This window comes from Megachile rotundata, chromosome 10, assembly GCF_050947335.1.
Source record: "Megachile rotundata isolate GNS110a chromosome 10, iyMegRotu1, whole genome shotgun sequence".
Lineage (NCBI taxonomy): Eukaryota > Metazoa > Arthropoda > Insecta > Hymenoptera > Megachilidae > Megachile > Megachile rotundata.
In genome coordinates, this window is record NC_134992.1 from 13,164,852 (window position 1) to 13,188,214 (window position 23,363).

The 23,363-nt window shown below is 40.3% G+C and overlaps 1 protein-coding gene across 5 annotated transcripts in view; it reads left to right on the plus strand.

Moving 5' to 3' along the window:
• LOC100883369 (protein turtle homolog B) overlaps nucleotides 1-23,363 on the plus strand; it is a 613,440-nt gene that overhangs the window by 552,827 nt on the left and 37,250 nt on the right. The window lies entirely within an intron of this gene.

A 23,363-nucleotide genomic window follows, 5' to 3' on the forward strand; every position in this document is an offset into this window, starting at 1 on the left:
AGGAATCGAAATGTTAGGTGGAGGGAATTAATTATAAATTTTTTTCATTAAGAGTTTGGACGCGTAGTTGACCCGGTCTTCGTAAAAAAGACGAGAGATTTAATTAAACCGTGGAGAAAATTGTTCAAAGGAGGCAGCGAACAAAGGGGAAACAACAGAAAAGTTCGATATTACGAGGCGGAACAGTAAATATTTTTATGTCAACCCTTGAACAACAATCGACAACGTTTAAAGCCGCGTTCATTAAACCGGGCCTGGCCCCGCGAGCCCCTCGCTCAAACATCCTTCGCTGCAATATCGCGAAACAGATCATTTGCCAGGACAACTGAAAATGAAATCGCGCTCGGGGAAAACCCTTTCAGCCGTGCAATTCGCGTGCAACGAACCAGAGATCTCTGGTGTTTCCGCTTCGCTGCGGAAATATTTAGAAAGTACGTTTCGTTTCCTGTAAGCGACATTATACAGCGAGAGCCAGACATCGTTACGTACCTCTACCTGTTCAAACAGACGCTTGAAACGGATTGCTACGCGGACGAAAGGAGAAAGCAAAAAGCTGTGTGTCGTGGCCACTAAAACACGTTTCAAGAAAACCGACTCGTAATAACACGCTTTTACCCGTGTAATGAAACGTTTAACGTAAAGGGTGGAAAAAGGGTGGGAGGGATGAACGTAACAGCGAAAATCCGACTATCGTGAAATAATGCGATATACGATATCGCGAGCGATGTAACGTTTCTCTGTTTAACGAAGCCTCGCTTTTGTTTCTCGCTGTCATTTTGTTCGTTCCGAACGGATGAACATAATGGAATCGTGTAATACGATAGGATGGAACGCTGGTGGCCAACTGCGCTCTGGGGGCTTGGAACGCGAAGGGGACACTGATGAGTAAATAGTTTCTGAATTTAGAATTCGAGGAATTTATAGATTTATAGATTTATGGGGTTCTAGGTTGACTGGTTGACTGCTGACTTTGTGCGTCCTGTGCCATTCTATATGATATAAATGCTGACGCACCTTGTGCGTCTTGTGTCTTTCTATATGCTACAAACCATGACGCACCTTATGCGTCCTGTGTTATCCTACATCATATAACTGATGACGCACCATGTGTGTCCTGTACTGTTCTATATGATATAACCGGCGACGCACCTTGTGCGTCCTAAGCAGTTCCATATGATACTATTGATGACACATCTATTGCGTCCGATGTCTTTTTACATGATACGAGCCATGACGCACCTTGTGCGTCTTGTGTCTTTCCATATGCTACAAACCATGACGCACCTTATGCGTCCTGTGTTATCCTATATCATATGACCGATGACGCACCTTATGCGTCCCGTGTTATCCTATATCATATGACTGATGACGCACCATGTGTGTCCTGTACTGTTCTATATGACATGGCTGCTGACGTACCATGTGCGTCCTATGTTATTCTATGTGGCATGGCTAGTGACTCACCTTGTGCGTCCTATTCTGTTCTATATCATATAACTGTTGACACACCTTGTGTGTCGTGTGTTGTTCCATATAATTCAAGCCATGATACATCTTGTGTTTATATGATACGAACCATGACGCATCTTGTGCGTTCTACACTGCTTTATATCATATGACTGGTGACGTACCTTGTGTGTCTTGGGTTGTTGTATATGATACAACTGGCGACGCACCTTGTGTGTCCTGTACTGTTCTATATGACATGGCTGCTGACGTACCATGTGCGTCCTATGTTATTATATGTGACATGGCTGGTGACTCACCTTGTGCGTCCTATTCTGTTCTATATCATATAACTGTTGACGCACCTTGTGTGTCATGTGTTGTTCCATATAATTCAAGCCATGATACATCTTGTGTTTATATGATACGAACCATGACGCACCTTGTGCGTTCTACACTGCTTTATATGATATGACTGGTGACGCACCTTGTGTGTCCTGTACTGTTCTATATGACATGGCTGCTGACGTACCATGTGCGTCCTACGTCTTTCTATATGATACGAGCCATGACGCACCCCGTGCGTCCTGTGTAGTTTTATTTTATTAATACGACTAATGACGCACCGTATGGGTCATATGCAATTTTGTCCGAAACGTCCATACAGTGTCGATACAAAAACAGTATTCGCATTCATCCATTTCCCTCGACTCGTCATGTATATCAACGTCTAAACTTTCAGCCGCAGCGATACGGTTTAATTTAACTATACGTTCGGAATCTCCAGCGAATTATTTGTTTTTCAACGAAACGACAGACTCGCGACGGCTCGAGGCACACGGCGAACACTATCAATTTTGTTGGCTAATTGTTACATTGAATTACGCGAGGGTCTAACGAAGCGGAGCGGTCGAAGACTAGGACACAGAGAGTTAGCCGGGTAATTGTTCCGAGAAGACGAACGATCGGCTAGTTCGCGACTAAATAATAAATTTCGTTTCCAGAGTTTCCAGGGTTCGACGGAGAGTTCGAAAGTTGCGTGCTCGTTGCCAAGTTTATTAAGCCGTCGAAGGTGTTGGACGGGTTTGTTAACTTGTTAGACGGGACGCCTTTAAATTGGAAACGCGCCTTTAAATTACGCGCTAAATATTCTAAATACCGATGAGCTTTCTTGACGAGGTATTACTCATCCTTTGAGAAAATTTGGAAGTCTGAGAATTTCCGCTGAAACGTGAGAATGACAGTATAAGGGAGAAATCCCCGTTAAAATTCAATTAATAATTATCAGCCATTATCTCAAAAACAATGGGTTAAAAAGGATGTTCCGTACAATACAAGCGAACCGTTCATCTCGCCCGAGATTCCCGGCGTTTGCCGGTCTAAACGATTCGCCCTTAGAGACTCCATAAACCGTGTTACACGAAAACAATGGCCAGCACGAGGCGAATTAGCGTATAACGAGGAACATAATTCGCGGGATGAAGTCGTTTTCTCGTGGAACGAAGTGACTCCGGCACTCGATTCGTTCGCGTTTCCTTTTCACCTCCGGGGGGTCACTTCTCTATCGCTTTGTGTTTCGCCCGGTGATAATTTACATGCAAATAGAAGCTAGAAGGCCGGTGTTTTCGGGCTCCATTTAGAGCGTCAACGAAGCTGAAGATTTCAATTCAGTTTTAGGGACATATAATTACGCGCAACGCCGCTTTCTTCGTCCGCCGCCATCTTAAGCCGCTTAGTTGGCTGTAAAATGGCGGGGGGAGACGCTGGCGCACCGTAGCTACAAAAGAAATCTCGGATGAAATGCTAACGTCCGTCGCGTTTAACTCGCGCGAGAAAAAGGGATTATTAAACGAGAATAATAATTGCCGTACCAACCGGGAAAGAATTTCGTACCGGCGACTTCGAGTTACGCTTCGAGTAAATGTCCTTTGTTTTTCCTATTTTCTTACACGAGCACCATTTCCACGAAGAAGTCTCGCGAAACTCTCCGTAAATGGCCGGAACGAGGCCAACGTTGAAAAGTCCCTCGGTCAAACGGACCGCTTGTTGCTCTGGAATAATTCCGATTGTTTTACCGACGGAAGACGGAGTGGTTCGCCGAGGAAAGCATTAAGCTCGCCCCTGGTGATTCTGGAAAAAGCACGTTCCATGCTGGAAATGGCGGTAATGCCTTTGCAATTTAATCCATCGTGTTCCTTGTAAAAAAGTGAGAAAAATTGCGGTGTGTCGGGTATGTTAGGTTCGTTGCATTGTTACCTGTTGATGAATGGTCGTTGAATGAGTCTTTAGTTCGTGTGGCAGATCAAGTGGAAGCATTGCATGCGTTCAGGGGATCTGAATGCAGAGTAGCTGCATACGAAATGATGGATTTTTATCGGTGTTCGTAATTGTTGGCAATATTTCAAATATATTGCTGCCACCGAATGGGAGCACGCTACTTTCTTATTATAATACCTATGCGGAGATGTTTGATTAGAAGTTTCATTTTCTTTTAACGTCATATCGTGCTCAATTTTAGCCCTCTGATTTCGGACCGAGATATCTTGATATTTCTAGGTGCTGGATTAAAAATTTTATTGAAAAATTTTAGGGCAGATATGCAGATTTTAGACGTGAAGGTACTATTAGGTGTTCTAGATGTTCTTTTAGATATTTTCGCTTTCTTTATATGTATCATTTTTTATATGACTTTTTGGTGAAATTATTTAACCTACTTAAGTATTTAATTCTACTCTATCCATATTGAACCTAGTTCCTACTTCGAATTTGACCCAATTCGAACTTGACTAGTTCGGAATATGACCCACACGATATATGATGCATCGTATATACCCCATTTCGAATTTGGCCCCCGTATACAACCCGTTCCGAATTTGACCCAGTCCAGTGCCAGACTCGCAACCCAAAATCAAGCTCGTGTATGAAAGCATCCCATTCTCGTCCATCATCGCGCGCGCAGTTTCCTGTGTGGACGGGTCGGAATGGCCACGTGGCACACGCATACAATTCCAAGCGATCCAAACCGCGTTCCCCGTATGCGGTTCCGCGCGATTCGAATCTCATGAAACACCGCGACACTGTACTTCCTTTAACTGCCTCAGACGGTCCGTTTAACCCCGGGGCTCGAAACACGGCCGGCAGCCATCAGATTCCGGCATGTGTCGAGACTCGTCGATGGCCAGCCGGTTGCGAAGCGTGTACACCTAGCCGCCATGCGGTCCAGCGGATTAGTCGTGCCAGTTTACCGTCGTTAAGGCCATTACACACCGATTCGCTGGCTCGGCCATATGGACGCTACGGGCAAGACCGACGACTGTCAACCGATCGTAAGTTACACGAGCACTTGAGACACCGGATTACGCTTGTAACGCCCGGCCGCGACGCCTACACGCGCGGAAACCGAACGGCGACACATCCAACGGAGGATCGATCGCTCCGAATGAGAGATTACGCGACCCAGTGAAGGATCGTTGGTTTACCGGAGGCTACAAAAATTGATTGCCACGGTGATTTCACGGGGTTCGGACATTTTCGGAACCTTTTGGAAGATGGATTTCTGAATTGGCGGATCTGGTTGTGCTGGTGGTGGGTCATCAACTGCATCATATAGAAAAGCATAGGACACACAAGGTGCGTCACCAGTCATAACATATAAAGCAGTGTACGACGCACAAGATGCGTCATGGTTCGTATCATATAAACACAAGATGTATCATGGCTTGAATTATATGGAACAATACATGACACACAAGGTGCGTCAACAGTTATATGATATAGAACAGAATAGGACGCACAAGGTGAGTCACCAGCCATGAAACATAGAATAACATAGAACGCACATGGTACGTCAGCAGCCATGTCATATAGAACAGTACAGGACACACAAGGTGCGCCACAAGTTATATCATATACAACAACCCAAGACACACAAGGTACATCACCAGTCATATGATATAAAGCAGTGTAGAACGCACAAGGTGCGTCATGGTTCGTATCATATAAACACAAGATGTATCATGGCTTGAATTATATGGAACAACACACGACACACAAGGTGTGTCAACAGTTATATGATATAGAACAGAATAGGACGCACAAGGTGAGTCACCAGCCATGTCACATAGAATAACATAGAACGCACATGGTACGTCAGCAGCCATGTCATATAGAACAGTACAGGACACACAAGGTGCGTCACAAGTTATATCATATACAACAACCCAAGACACACAAGGTACATCACCAGTCATATGATATAAAGCAGTGTAGAACGCACAAGGTGCGTCATGGTTCGTATCATATAAACACAAGATGTATCATGGCTTGAATTATATGGAACAACACATGACACACAAGGTGCGTCGACAGTTATATGATATAGAACAGAATAGGACGCACAAGGTGAGTCACCAGCCATGTCACATAGAATAACATAAGACGCACATGGTACGTCAGCAGCCATGTCATATAGAACAGTACAGGACACACAAGGTGCGTCACCAGTTATATCATATACAACAACCCAAGACACACAAGGTACATCACCAGTCATAACATATAAAGCAGTGTACGACGCACAAGGTGCGTCATGGTTCGTATCATATAAACACAAGATGTATCATGGCTTGAATTATATGGAACAACATATGACACACAAGGTGCGTCAACAGTTATATGATATAGAACAGAATAGGACGCACAAGGTGAGTCACCAGCCATGTCACATAGAATAACATAGGACGCACATGGTACGTCAGCAGCCATGTCATATAGAACAGTACAGGACACACAAGGTGCGTCACCAGTTATATCATATACAACAACCCAGGACACACAAGGTGCGTCACCAGTTTATGATAATAAGCAACGCACAATTAATTCCGGAACTATTATTAAATTTGTAAGGAAAATATTTAATAACGAGTGTTTGAAGTAGCATGATGGGAATTGCACTTTAAGGGTGTAGAAATGTGCAGCAGAGATGTATAGGTGTCACTCTCGAACCGGGTCGATTCAATGCACGCTGCAAGCTCGCGTCTGCATACCACGTGTACGTTTCTGTACATATGGCGTCTATGCAAATTCGCGTGCTAAACCCACTGTAATGATTTAGTACGACCCTTAATGTCTGTGCAGGAGACTGACACGTGGTACCGCCCACGCGTTCATCTTACGACACGCGGTTTCTTCTAGGCGGAAGTTGCTCCGAATTGGTCGCTACTTCTTGCGCAGCGGGACAAAGAAAGTGAAGTTTCTTTTGGAAAATTGGGGGTTGGAGAATTGGGAGTTTTTGGGGTTGGAAATTGGGGAACGTGGAATTTGGGGAGGGTGGAAATTGGGGAGGGTGGAATTTGAGGAGTGAGGAACTTGGGGAGTGAGGAATTTGGAGAATGGGGAATTTGAGGAATAGGGAATTTGGAGAACGAGGTGTTTGAGGAATAGGGAATTTGAAGGGTGGGGAATTTGAAGAATAGGGAAAGTAGAGAGTGGAGAATTTGAAGAGTGGAGAATTTGGAGAATAGGAAATCTAGAGAATGGAAAATTTGGAGAGTAAGAAATTTAGAAAGTGAAAAATATAAAGAGTGGAGAATTTGAGGAGTGGGAAATTTGGAGAATGGGGAATTTAAAGAATGTAAAATCTAAAGAATGGGGAATCCAAAAAATTTAGAATTTGAAAAGTAACGAAACCAAAAAATATAAAACTTGTAAAGTCCTAAATTTACAAAGTAAAAATCTTAAAATATGTAAAATTCCCAAATCCCAAAATTTTAAAATTTCAATAAATTTAAGAAGTTGAAAATTTTGTACCTTGACAACTAAAAAAATTTGCATGAAATTGCCTGTGTTCAACAATAAAGTCACTCAATGTTCGAAATTCGAAATGTAAATCGATATCTGTACACAGAATTGATGTGTATTCGAAAGTTTTTATGTCCTCCATTATACTATACTCGATAGAGAGGTGAATATGAACATTCTGGAATTCTAGTAGAACAAGTCAACCATAAAACGACGACACGAAGCTCGCGAGCGTACGCGCTTTTAAATGGCACGAAACAAATGGAACTCTATAATACAACGATATTTCATGTAGTTCTCTCGTTACATTCGACTCGATATAACTATAATATACCTGCTGGTATTCAAACAAAACAGAATAGCCGTCAGGCGTTTTCGTAAAATTTGCAGGTAATTGGACGTACTTTCATGAAATACGAATAATTACTTATTGTGAGGCATTGTTCGGTGCTTTGCTATTTGGGTATTATATATGGAGAACAAATTAAGGTTTATTGAAATTGATGAATTATTTTTGGAATGATATAGATGTTTTGAAGCAATGTTAAATTCTTTGCTTCGATAAAAGTTTTACCTTTCGAATTTTTTATTTAGACAAATTTCTACCTTCTCAAGTTTCTATCTTCTTAAATTTGTACCTTCTCAAATTTCCAACTCTCAAATTTCCACCTTCTCAAGTTTCCACCTTCTCAAATTTTCACTTTGTCAAATTTTCACCTTGGCAAATTTCTACCTTCTCAAATTTCTACCTTCTCAAATTTCCACCTTCTCAAATTTCCACCTTGTCAAATTTCCACCTTCTCAAATTTCCACCTTCTCAAATTTCCTCCTTCTCAAGTTTCCACCTTCTCAAGTTTCCACCTTCTCAAATTTCCATCTTCTCAAATTTCCATCTTCTCAAATTTCCAGCTTCTCAAATTTCCATCTTCTCAAATTTCCACCTTCTCAAGTTTCCACCTTCTCAAATTTCCATCTTCTCAAATTTCCACCTTCTCAAATTTCCACCTTCTCAAATTTCTACCTTCTCAAATTTCCACCTTCTCAAATTTCCATCTTCTCAAATTTCCACCTTCTCAAATTTCCACCTTGTCAAATTTCCACCTTCTCAGATTTCTACCTTCTCAAGTTTCCACCTTCTCAAGTTTCCACCTTCTCAAATTTCCATCTTCTCAAATTTCTACCTTCTCAAGTTTCCACCTTCTCAAATTTCTACCTTCTCAAGTTTCCACCTTCTCAAATTTCCATCTTCTCAAATTTCCACCTTCTCAAATTTCCACCTTCTCAAGTTTCCACCTTCTCAAATTTCCATCTACTCAAATTTCCACCTTCTCAAATTTCCACCTTCTCAAATTTCTACCTTCTCAAATTTCCACCTTCTCCAATTTCCATCTTCTCAAATTTCCACCTTCTCAAATTTCCTCCTTCTCAAGTTTCCACCTTCTCAAGTTTCCACCTTCTCAAATTTCCATCTTCTCAAATTTCCACCTTCTCCAATTTCCACCTTCTCAAATTTCCACCTTCTCAAATTTCCACCTTCTCAAATTTCTACCTTCTCAAATTTCCACCTTCTCAAATTTCCATCTTCTCAAATTTCCACCTTCTCAAATTTCCACCTTGTCAAATTTCCACCTTCTCAGATTTCTACCTTCTCAAGTTTCCACCTTCTCAAGTTTCCACCTTCTCAAATTTCCATCTTCTCAAATTTCTACCTTCTCAAGTTTCCACCTTCTCAAATTTCTACCTTCTCAAGTTTCCACCTTCTCAAATTTCCATCTTCTCAAATTTCCACCTTCTCAAATTTCCACCTTCTCAAGTTTCCACCTTCTCAAATTTCCATCTACTCAAATTTCCACCTTCTCAAATTTCCACCTTCTCAAATTTCTACCTTCTCAAGTTTCCACCTTCTCAAATTTCCATCTTCTCAAATTTCCACCTTCTCAAATTTCTACCTTCTTAAGTTTCCACCTTCTCAAATTTCTACCTTCTCAAGTTTCCACCTTCTCCAATTTCCACCTTCTCCAATTTCCACCTTCTCAAATTTCCACCTTCTGAAATTTCTACACTCCCCTATTCCTCACTCCCCAAAATTTCTACACTCCTCAATTCCTCACTCCCCAAATTTCTATCTCCCCCAACTCCTACCTCCCCAAATTTCTATCTTCCCCAACTGTAACATTAGAAGTACCGAAAAGTAATCAAAATTTTGTTTGCTGGCGAAAAATATTTATTTATTAAAGAAATCTTAAATCAACAAAATAATTTCCATCACTTTCTAACGCTTTTTGCCAGCGTAAAGGCAATTGTTCCCTTCTTCAAAAAAGTCCTTCGATTTTTCATAGAAAAACTTTGAAATCATCGAAGAAATTTTGATTACTTTTCGGTACCCCTAATATATCTGTTCAGAGAAACCAATATTAAATTCCTTGATATTACGTTTTCGTATTAAAAGAACTTTTTTATTGATTGATTCTAGGAACTCTGTTAAATTGATTAGAACTCTGTTATCATTTGATTAACTCTTATTGATCGATTGAAACATGTTTGATGAAAAATATTCTGTTACTGATTGGCTAAAAAACTCTGTTATTGATTGATTAAAAGAACTCTGTTATTAAATTGAAACAACACTGTTATTGATTGAAAACTCTGTTATTGATTTATTAAAAAAATCTCTGGTATTGATTAAATGAACTCTGTTACCGATTAATTAAAAAGACTCCGTTATTGATTGATTAAAAGCTGTAGCAACAACTTTGTTATTGGTTGATCGAACTCTATTGATTGATTGAAAGAACTCTGTCATCGATTAAAATAACTCAGTTACTAATTAATTGAACAAACTACCGATTAATTAATGTCTGTTATAATGAACTGACTTGTCATCAAATTAAAACGAAATTAATTTTCAAAATCTGTCAAAGAGATCTCCCACGTAAATATATTCTACAGCAAAAAACCGAGACGTCGCGACTGTATTGATGGCTCGCTGTCAATAATGGGAGGAGCACGAAGGTGACAGCCCTTAAAAATTCACAGTGTCGCGTCTCGACGCCTAACACGATCATGTTCCTCCATGACGTCCTCCGACATCCTGTCGAATCGATATCCGTCGAAGAAAAGTCCAGACTCTCGATTATTCTATTTTCGCCTCCTTTAGCAAAGTGCAACCGGTTGTATCTCGCGGGACGGAAGGACAGCGGGAAAATTTATTTCGGCGGTTAACCCTGAATTCGATTAATAATCGAGAAGATCGCTCGGAAAGCGTGAAACATCCCACGGTAATTTGAAAGCGAACGGACATCTCGCTAATGGTCTCGCCTGTCAAATTAATCGCTCTGTAATTTCTTTTCGTCCGATTATCCTCCCGTTTCAGGCATCAAATATTCGTCACTTTACTGGATAGGCGTTTCAAATAAATTTGTATTTAGATGGGCGAAATGCCGTTTAATGATAATTGAAATGTCATTTAGTGGTGCGAATAACGGTGCCATTTGATGCTTCGGCTTATTATGTGCGATTGCTGGATGGTGGATCGTTCAACTAAAATGGACTTGTGGTTACAATGACTGTATTGGTATGAGAGATAGATATTTAAGGAAATTATTGATTGAAGGACTTGACGCACCAGGTGCGTCACTAGTTATATTATATTGAAGAATACAGGACGCACAAGGTGCGTCAGCAGTAATACTACATGAAACCGCATATGACGCACAAGGTGCGTCGCTAGTTATATCATACAGAACAACACAGGACGCACAAGGTGCGTCATGGTTTGTATCACAGAACAGTACAGGACGCACAAGGTGCGTCAACAGTAATACTACTTGAAACAGCATATGACGCACAAGGTGCGTCGCTAGTTATATCATACAGAACAACACAGGACGCACAAGGTGCGTCATGGTTTGTATCACAGAACAGTACAGGACGCACAAGGTGCGTCAACAGTAATACTATATGAGGCAGGGTATGACGCATAAGGTGCGTCACCAGTCGTATCATATAGAACAGTACAGGACACACATGGTGCGTCACCAGCTGTGCCACATAGAACCACATACGACACACAAGGTGCGTCACCAGCCATGGCATGTAGGACAACACTAGACGCACCTGGTGCGTCACATATTGTATCATATAGAACAGTACAGGACACACATGGTGCGTCACCAGCTGTGCCACATAGAACCACATAAGACACACAAGGTGCGTCACCATCCATGACATGTAGAACAACACTGGACGCACCTGGTGTGTCACCAGTTATATCATATAGAACCGTACAGGACACACATGGTGCGTCACCAGCTGTGCCACATAGAACCACATAAGACACACAAGGTGCGTCACCAGCCATGACATGTAGAACAACACTGGACGCACCTGTTGCGTCATCAGCCATGACATGTAGAATAACACTGGACGCACCTGATGCGTCACCAGCTGTGCCACATAGAACCACATAAGACACACAAGGTGCGTCACCATCCATGACATGTAGAACAACACTGGACGCACCTGGTGTGTCACCAGTTATATCATATAGAACCGTACAGGACACACATGGTGCGTCACCAACTGTGCCACATAGAACCACATAAGACACACAAGGTGCGTCACCAGCCATGACATGTAGAACAACACTGAACGCACCTGTTGCGTCATCAGCCATGACATGTAGAATAACACTGGACGCACCTGATGCTTCACCAGCTGTGCCACATAGAACCACATAAGACACACAAGGTGCGTCACCAGCCAAGACATGTAGAACAACACTGGACGCACCTGGTGCGTCACCAGTTATATCATATAGAACAATACAGGACACACATGGTGCGTCACCAGCTGTGCCACATAGAACCACATAAGACACACAAGGTGCGGCACCAGCCATGACATGTAGAACAACATTGAACGCACCTGTTGCGTCATCAGCCATGACATGTAGAATAACACTGGACGCACCTGATGCGTCACCAGCTGTGCCACATAGAACCACATAAGACACACAAGGTGCGTCACCAGTCAAGACATGTAGAACAAGACAGGACGCATCTGATGCGTCATGATACATACCGACATAAGACGCAATAAATGCGTCATCATTTGTACCCTGCAAACTAATAGAAGATGTACTGTAAATAATGCGGTATATGATTGCGCACGAATGAAGTCAATTACAGGTTGGATCGTATGTCGTTATCGAGCTTGTTAAAAAAAAATGTCAGTCCGCGTCTACGGGAAATAGGATGCATTATGGTAATCGCCGTAGCTGCGAGAAAATAGAAGCCGGGTTAAATTCAATGATCCTCGGCCCAGTTACGGCTGTTCGCTGATGCTTGCACGTGTTTGCGTATGCACGTTGTTCGAGCGTCCCCCACAGTCGCGAATTCCATGCACGTACGTAGTTTCGCGCAGTTTCTACCTTTGCGCGTCGATTAAGCTTACCTCCTACGTATCTCTGCGCCTCCGTCTCCAGGATACGCTATCCTCCTTTCTTTGACCTAATTGCCATTAATTTTCTACACTGCTGCCGCTCGTTCCATTCCCGGGTTACTTCGAACCCACCTTCCTACGTGTTGTTTCCTACTCGGCGAAAAACCACCTATTGAAAAGGAAGTTGTCGCCTTCCGCAATCTCGGTGGCTCGCAACGGAATTTTAAAAGAGTTCCTTCTTTGTAATTGTCTAAAGAGATTTGGACGACTTCAGAATTTCGTTTTTGGAAATTTTATTTGGCTCGAATGTTTCAAACATTTATTCTGGGGTTGAAGGAATTTCAATTTTTACGACGCTTTTGTGATGCATCGAATGACACACCTTGTGCGTCTTGTATACGACTAATGACGCACCGTATGTGTCATATGCAATTCTATATTACTTATTTTATATCTCAGCTAATGACGCACCTTTTGCGTCTTATGTTATTCTATATGCTATTACGAATGACGCACCATGTGCGTCCTGTACTACTCTATACCCATAACTAAAATTTACAAATTGCCATTACTTCTACATAAGAATTAAAAATTGAGAAATTTATAAATTTGAAATTTCGACAATTTTAAATTAAAGATTAATAAGTTTAAAACTAAATAATTCCCAAATCCGTGAATGATAAATTTAAAAATATCTGCCAGAAGGTACCTAACGAGGACGTCGGTTTTTAACGAGTTAAGGAAGCCAGTTGACGAAATAAATTAGCATGAAGTGGTTGCTCGAAATTTTTTCAATAAACGTCGAAAGGTTAACGAGAACCGCGAACTACGTATAATAACGCCGCAGAGGACGCTATCGTTCATCATCTTCCCGTAGTCATCGAAGAAAAAAGGTGCACCTAGCTGAAGTTGAACTCGATTCAATCTTTCCTCACTGAAAATTGGATCAACGATCTCGATTATTAGGTCACTTCGGGAATGCGTTTAGCGTCAAACAAGATCTTCGGAATGGCGGTTTAATGATCATTTCGATTAAGAAATTGGGTCGTATCGTCGAAAAATTGGTTCGATAGGTTCGTAGGTGGGGTGGAACCATTTGGGAGGTGTATGTATGTATATTTTCTTCTTTGGGTAATTTTATATTGGGGACGCGTATAGGTAGACGGATCTTTAGGTTATTGAGTTCTTGGTTTGGGAACTTGGGGATTTGGAGATTTGGAGATTTGGAGATTTGGAGATTTGGAGATTTACCTCTCCCAATTTCTATATTTCCAAATTTCTATCTTCTCAAATTTCCACCTTCTCAAATTTTTACCTTCTCAAATTTCCACCTTCTCAGATTTCCACCTTCTCAAATTTCCATCTTCTCAGATTTCCACCTTCTCAAATTTCCACCCTCTCAAATTTCCATCTTCTCAAATATCCACCTTATCAAATTTCCATCTTCTCAGATTTCCACCTTCTCAAATTTCCACCCTCTCAAATTTCCATCTTCTCAAATTTCCACCTTCTCAAATTTCCACCTTCTCAGATTTCCACCTTCTCAGATTTCCACCTTCTCAAATTTCCACCTTCTCAAATTTTCATCTTCTCAAATTTCCATCTTCTCAGATTTCCACCTTCTCAAATTTCCACCCTCTCAAATTTCCATCTTCTCAAATATCCACCTTCTCAAATTTCCATCTTCTCAGATTTCCACCTTCTCAAATTTCCACCCTCTCAAATTTCCATCTTCTCAAATATCCACCTTCTCAAATTTCCATCTTCTCAGATTTCCACCTTCTCAAATTTCCACCCTCTCAAATTTCCATCTTCTCAAATATCCACCCTCTCAAATTTCCATCTTCTCAAGTATCCACCTTCTCAAATTTCCACCTTCTCAAATATCTACCTTCTCAAATTTCCACCTTCTCAAATTTCCACCTTCTCAAATTTCCACCTTCTCAAATATCTACCTTCTCAAATTTCCACCTCAAATTTCTACCTTCTCAAATTTCCACCTTCCCAAACTTCTACCTCCCCAAATGTCCATCTCTCCAAATTTCTACCCTTCCCAAACTCCCCAAAATCGCAGTTTTCCATAACGACCCGATTATAAAGCAAGACCCGGCTAATAGGAATTCTTCTTGAACTCGTTATTCTTCTCGTTCGTCCTTAATCGCCTGCTCGTTTAAGGATACGTGTAATCGATCAAATATTTCCTGAAAGACTGACTAAGTTTGACGCGATTAACATTTACGGCGGCTCAGTAGCGGAATACGGCAACGTATCAGCAGGTTGCATGCAGATATCGGACACATTCTGAATGCTTGTGACTCGAGATGATGCATGAACACCGATACACCGGCAACGCCTAATCAGATACAATAATTAGCTACTGTTAATGGATATTGCTTGGAATAGCATCTGCTACCAGACCAGGCACCGATCGATTCCTTGGCCGAGTTTTGGCCTGTCTTCTTCCTGTGTTAAGATTTCTTTAATGTATCGCTTGGAGGTGAAGGGGAGACAAACTGATTTAACGAATATTGATTGAACGCACCTTCGAACGTGGCTGCTTGAAGATTTATTGTGGTTTTAGATGGAAATTTGAATTACATTTCGTTTTTATTAGATTTAATAATTGACTGGTTGGTTTAAATACAGAGTCTCGCTATATGGCCCTAGGGTGAACTATGTTGTTCTATGTATGAGTAGTGACGCATCTTGTGCGTCCTATGTTTTTCTATATCGTTTAAACCATGACACACCTTGTGCGTCTTTTGTTTTTCTATATGATACGAACCATGACGCACCTTATGTGTCATGTATTATTAGATATGATATAACTGGTGACGCACCTTGTGTGTCCTATGTTGTTCTATATGATACGCACCATGACGCACCTTGTGCGTCCTGTGCTATTCTATATGATATAGCTGCTGACGCACCTTGTGCGTCTTGTGCTATTCTATATGATATAGCTGCTGACGCACCTTGTGTGTCCTATGTTGTTCTATATTATACGAACCATGACGCATCTTGTGCGTCCTGTGCTATTCTATATGATATAGCTACTGACGCACCTTGTGTGTCATGTATTTTTCTATGACTCAAACCATGACGCACCTTGTGCGTCTTGTGGCTTTCGATATGATACTAACTTGTTATTTTAAATATGCTGACTGAGTCTCGCTATATGGCCCTTTCATGAAAATATTTTTAACCGGAAATATTTAAATGTTTTTTTAAGATGAAAGTATTTGTGACCTGAAATGATTTGACTTGTTTAAAAGTAAAAATATTTGTGATCGAATTTTTTTGATTTTGGGGATGAAAATATTTGTGAGATAGTATTTTGATTTAGGTCCAGATTAAGATTTTCGAAAGTAATTAGCGGTTGGTGCATTTAGGTATTACAAGAGGAATAACGGTGATTCCACTTGGCAGGCGCAATGTTCCCGCTATTCACTCGATGCGAATAACTTGTTGGAATCGGAAAAGTTTGTTCCAATTCAGCCTTGAATACGGAGGAAGTTAATTATTCTGTCTCGATTCTTTTCCAATGCGCGTCGCGTACACTCAGGGAAACGTGCGGTTCGGTAAAATGTTTCTGAAACAAAGCTACACACCTCAAATACATAAAACAATAGCGGGATGTTTGAATAAAAATATCAATTCTTCCGCAACGTGCTCCACGCATGGAAATTATTACAGCGTACAAAGCTGAGTTTATTTTTCAATTTCAAGCGTACGGTAAAATGTTTCCGAAAGAAATTATACGCCACAAATATTCATTCTTATATTTCATACGCTTCGAGTTAAATTTGCTACTAATTTAATGTTCAGAAATATTAATTATTGTCTAGCGAATATCGTCGATGAAATTCATTTTAAAGCGATTAAATAAACGCATAAATAATACGTGAATTATGCAATAAAATAAATAGGTTATGCTTGCAGGCGAAGGTAACTTCTGAAGAGATTCACGGAACTCTCGAAATCTTTATTCCGGGTTTCTACTAAAAAATTCTCTCTGAACTTTTCCTCTACTCGTGCTCGCTCTTGAAAAAACTCGCCCCTCGCACCATGGCTGGGTCATCAAAATGTTTGCAGGAATAAAACACCCTTTTCAAATGTTGCTGTTACATTAGACTTTAAAATATAAATGATATTCGTAAAATTATGCCTGGCATATTTACACGAGTACAAAAATTACAATAATGTGTGTCAGTCTCTTGCAAACCAAATTGATTAATTCTTCACGAGATATTCGTCTAAATTGCAGTTACTGCGCATCAACAAATGACAATATTATTTTTCTCAGCTTAAATATTTCAAGCCTTAATCACAGTTTAATGATAATTTTATTTGTTGATAATTCTTTTCAAATTTCTTAAATTATATTACTTTAAAATTTAGGTAGTTCGTGTATGAGTACAGAGTGTCTCACAACTAATGTAATTCTCGTAGTTAAGTGGGGTTTGAGATTCTGAACAACTTTTCCCTTTGCAAAAATTGGTTCTGAAGCTTCGTTTTTGAATTATTAAGGAAAAACACGGAACCAATCAGAGCGCGAGGTTTTCGCGCGCTCAGCCGCTGGGCGGAGCTGTCTCGCGCCTGCGCACGCGTCTCGCGCTCTGATTGGTCCGTGTTTTTCCTTAATAATTCCAAAACGAAGCTTCATACCGAATTTTTGCAAAGGGAAAAGTTGTTCAGAATCACATCAGCTACTTCTCATTTAATGGACATACCCTAGCTGTGTAACACCCTATATAATTAAATATATCACTGCTAGGTAAATTACATAAAATCTCTGACAATCTACGAAATAAAATATTTGAAAATCTACACCATGAAAATATGCAAAAACGAGTACACAAAAAATTAAAAAAGGAATATATCAATTTTCTGTCCAAAGTTATGAACACCTTCATAAAATTTAAACTCGATATCTACCTTAAAATTGAATCTCTTGTAAAAATTACCCAGCTAAAAGTCCATTAACAAGTGAGAGGAAAGTTGCCGAAGCACAAAGCTGTTTCAGGCGCGACTTTGCGCAACCCTTTGCAATAATATTGTGCCATCACGTTGGTGAATTATGCATTCGAGCAACATAAATTCCCGTGATAGTTAGCAGAGACACTTGGTACATAGCGGGGCCATGGGCGATCCGTCATTAATGCTTAATGGACAGACATTAATTCGTTATTGTCAGTGAACGGGCCAATCGATAGGAATTTCCGGCGCAGTCGTCGTAAATTTCGGAATTGTCTGGCGGCAATATGTCGATGGTTGTGAGACGGTAACGGCGTTATCGTAGAAAAATCGAAACACCTGCGGGCGAGTTGACGGAAAACTCTTGGACGTCTCGCCGGTTTGATCAGGGAATTCAATAATATCGCGGAAGCTAACGGAAATCTATCGAAACGTCGTTGTGTTTCGGGACGTCTTCTTTCCGCGACGTGCATGGACGTTTTCGCGATGAAGTATTAAGGCGCACGACGACGGTGGACACATTTTTCTATATTCTAGGAGAGTGCTCGATGAATTGGTCAAGAATATGGTGAAATATTGAGCTCTGTATATTTATGGAACAGTGGACTCGCTATATCGCGAAAATTTATGTCGTGGATACTTTTATATTTTATAGGATTGAATATTTGAAATCGTGAAGATTTAGAAGGTTGGCAATTTTCTGATTTGGAGATTTAGGGATTTAGGGATTTTGGGGATTTTGGGGATTTTGGGGATTTTGGGAATTTTGGGGATTTTGGGGATTTTGGGGATTTTGGGGATTTGGGGATTTAGAGATTTTGGATTTAGGGATTTTGGATTTAGGGATTTTGGATTTAGGGATTTTGGATTTAGGAATTTTTGATTTAGGGATTTTGGATTTAGGGATTTTGGATTTAGGGATTTTGGATTTAGGGACTTTGGATATAGGGATTTTGGATTTAGGAATTTTGGATTTAGGGACTTTGGATATAGGGATTTAGGGATTTGGGGATTTGGGGATTTGGGGATTTGGGGATTTAGGGATTTAAGGATCTAGGGATTTAGAGATTTGGGGATCTAAGGATTTATGGATTTAGGGATTTAGGTATTTGGGGATTTCGGGATCTAGGGATTTAGGGATTTAGGGATTTAGGGATTTAGGGATTTAGGGATTTAGGGATTTAGGGAATTAAGAATCTAGGGTTTTAGGGATATAGGGATCTAGAAATCTAGGAATCTAGGGTTTCAGGGATATAGGGATCTAGGGATCTAGAAATCTTGGAATCTAGGAATCTAGGAATCTAGGAATCTAGGAATCTAGGAATCTAGGGATCTAGGGATCTAGAGATTTTTGGATTTAGGGATCTAGGGATTTCGGAGCCTAAGGATTCTTAAATCTAGGGTCTAGGGATCTAGGGATTTTAGAGCCTATAGATTCTTGGATCTAGGATTTTGGAGATCTAGGGATTTATGGATCTTAGGATTTTAGACTCTAGTAATTTTTTGGATCTGGGATTTTTGGGATTTAGGAATTTGGGAACCTAGGGATCTAGGGATTTTGAGTCTTACGAATCTATGGATCTAGGGATTTTGAGTCTTACGAATCTATGGATCTAGGGAAACTTAAAAATTTGAAAACTTTAAAATTGAAAAACTTCCAAATTCTAAACGTATTCATGTCAAAATCAAAAATTTGCAAATTTCAATTTTGTAACTATTCACTAGATCTAGTAACAAATTTGTCGAACCCACCAATAAGATAACTGAAAGTCCTAAACCCCTGAAATGACGTACGAATACGAATTATTCTGATCAGTATCAATGATTGACATCAAACTGCGACCCAGCACACTGCGATAAAAGAAAGAAGCCGGTGTAACCTGACAAAAGATCCCCTGTGACGTCGACTCGGGTCGGAAGCGTCCCTCGATTCGCCTAGAAATTCAATAATACTTTGTACGTAGAAGCGGAAAGTAAAAGAACGTGTAGGATACACAGGGATCGTAGATCGGTGACCGGTTTGGAGCGGATAAGGGGGTGCAACCGGGGGTGGCGTAGATCGAATGGAAGTGGGGCTGACCTTTCATTGATTAGATTACTCGAGAAATTCTGCGCGATATCCGGCACTCGCCTACCGTAACATCCGTTCCGTACGGACGTCAAAAAGTTTTCCTACACGCTACTTCCGCACGACTCGTTTCTCCCGAGACGTTGGATCGCTCGATGGAGAAACGAATTTTTTAACGACACTTTGTTTCTTCTTCTTTGCAACAGTTTCCACGTTTCGCGTTAGCAGGAATGGCTCTTTCGGTGGCATTAAATTGTCGCGTATCAAATGGCCCATTTTCAAACATACTACGTCTGACACCGTTTCATATTATAAAAGTTTGATGAAAATGCCGGTGTAAAGTTTGCGCTAATGCACGGCGAAAGTTACGGGGAATGATATTCAATAAAGAGTGTAACGTGCATTAACTCCGGGAGACGCTGGGGCGATGGGAATTTTATTTTTATTTTGCTGCTTTTTATTCTTGCGTTATCTGCTTCTTGATATTTCGTTGGATTAGTTTGCGTTTGATTATTGCGCGTTGCGTTATCGCGCGGTAGATTATTACGTTGGATTATTTTGCGTTAGATTATTACACGTTGCGCTAGCGCGCGTTAGATTATTACGCGCTGGATTACTACACGTTAGACTATTGGCAAGCGTGGAGTTGCAACGCGTTGAATTACTACGCGTTGGATTACTACGCGTTGTACTATTGCCAAGCGTGGAGTTGCAATGCGTTAAATTATTACGCGTTAGATTACTACGCGTTGAATTACTACGCGTTGGATTACTACACGTCATACTATTGCCAAGCGTGGACTCGCAACGCGTTAAATTACCACGCGATAGATTACTACGCGTTAGATTACTACACGTTAGACTATTGCCAAGCGTGGAGTTGCAACGCCTTAAATTACCACGCGTTAGATTACTACGCGTTGAATTACTACGCGTTGGATTACTACACGTCATACTATTGCCAAGCGTGGAGTCGCAACGCGTTAAATTACCACGCGATAGATTACTACGCGTTAGATTACTACACGTTAGACTATTGCCAAGCGTGGAGTTGCAACACGTTAAATTACCACGCGTTAGATTACTACGCGCTGAATTACTACGCGTTGGATTACTACACGTCATACTATTGCCAAGCGTGGAGTCGCAACGCGTTAAATTACCACGCGATAGATTACTACGCGTTAGATTACTACACGTTAGACTATTGCCAAGCGTGGAGTTGCAACGCGTCAAATTACCACGCGTTAGATTACTACGCGTTGAATTACTACCCGTTGGATTACTACACATTAGGCTATTGCCAAGCGTGGAGTTGCAACGCGTTAAATTATTACGCGTTAGATTACTACGCGTTGGATTACTACACGTTAGACTATTACTAAGCGTGGAGTTACAACACGTAGATTACTACGGATTAGATTACTACACGTTAGATTACTACACGGTAGACTATTACCAAGCGTGGAGTTACAACACATAGATTACTACACGTTAGATAACTACACGTTAGAATATCGCTCAACATTGAATTACAACGCCTCAGATAACTGCACGTTAGAATATCGCTCAACATTGAATTACAACGCGTTAGATAACTACACGTTAGACTATTCCCCATTATCAAATTGCAACGCGTTAGATAACTACACATTAAACTATCGCCCAACGTTCAATTACCACTCGTTAGTTTACTACATATTAGAAAATCACACGTTACATTAACACGCATTAAAGTTATACGTGCCAGGTTACTACATATTGCACTATCGACAAGTATTAAGTTATCATGTATTAATTACCACGTTAAATTATCATAGTTTGCATTACCACCCATTAAATTAATACGCATTAGATTTCCACATGTTTAATTACCATGTATCGAACTGCTACTGGTCAGGTTACATGTTAAATTACTTCGTACTAGATTATCACATATTATATTACAACAAGTTTGGTTATTACTTTGTTGCTGTTGCTTAGGTTACATTTCTTCACGTTAGATTATTACCTGCTAAATATTTCGTCACGTTAGATTATTACCTGCTAAATGACTACACGTTTGGTTTACTAGACATTAGATTAATATTTGCCAGATTACCACGCACTGTATTACGTCACGTTAGATTATTACTTGCTAAATTACTACACGTTTGGTTTACTAGACATTAGATTAATATTTGCCAGATTACCACACGCTGTATTACATCACGTTAGGTTATTACCTGCTAAATTACTACACGTTAGGTTACTACACATTAGATTGCTATTTGCCAGATTACCACGCACTGTATTACGTCACGTTAGATTATTACTTGCTAAATTACTACACGTTAGGTTACTACACATTAGATTGCTATTTGCCAGATCACCACGCACTGTATTACGTCACGTTAGATTATTACCTGCTAAATTACTACACATTAGGTTACTACACATTAGATTACTATTCGTCAGATTACCACACGCTATATTTCGTCACGTTAGGTTATTACCTGCTAAATTACTACACGTTAGGTTACTACACATTAGATTGCTATTTGCCAGATTACCACGCACTGTATTACGTCACGTTAGATTATTACTTGCTAAATTACTACACGTTAGGTTACTACACATTAGATTGCTATTTGCCAGATTACCACGCACTGTATTACGTCACGTTAGATTATTACTTGCTAAATTACTACACGTTAGGTTACTACACATTAGATTGCTATTTGCCAGATTACCACACGCTATATTTCGTCACGTTAGATTATTACTTGCTAAATTACTACACGTTAGGTTACTACACATTAGATTGCTATTTGCCAGATTACCACGCACTGTATTACGTCACGTTAGGTTATTACCTGCTATATTACTACACGTTAGGTTACTATACATTAGATTGCTATTTGCCAGATTACCACACGCTGTATTTCGTCACGTTAGATTATTACCTGCTAAATTACATTACATATTAGATTACTACACGTGGGCCATCATTCATTACATCACCATTGACCAGGTTACTCGTTATTGTATCTCACGTTACATTACCACCTGCTAGATTATCGCACACTATATTACTACACGTTAGTTTACCGCGCATTAAATTACTATTCATCAAATTACCACGCTTTATATTACACATCGCGTTAGATTACTATACACACTATCTCCGTATATCAATTTGAAAATTAATTTGTAAAAATTGTCCAAAGACTAATTATTAGTATTTTTACTAATACTACGTTACAGGAATTTAACGAGCTGTCTTGTCCTTTTAAAAGTATGAAATTGAGATGAAGTATGATGCGAACAAATCGATCGTATAAAGGTCAACATTGATCGTCGCGATTATGGATAATTAAGAAGCCTTTGAGTGACATTGTCGATGTCGAGTTTACGAATATTCGCCGTTCGTGACAGCAATAAAGGGTGCACCTCAATGATGTTACTACCCTTCGAGAGGCTAGATAGCTTCCGATGCATGTACTCCATGTATTATATATATATTATGTATGTATTATATGTTACCGTGAAATCTGATGCTGCCTAGCTTGTGGTTGACAAGGACTTGGGAATGACGCAGGAACATCGATTGTATCATTAATGCTTAATCATGGATAGTGCTCCATAATCG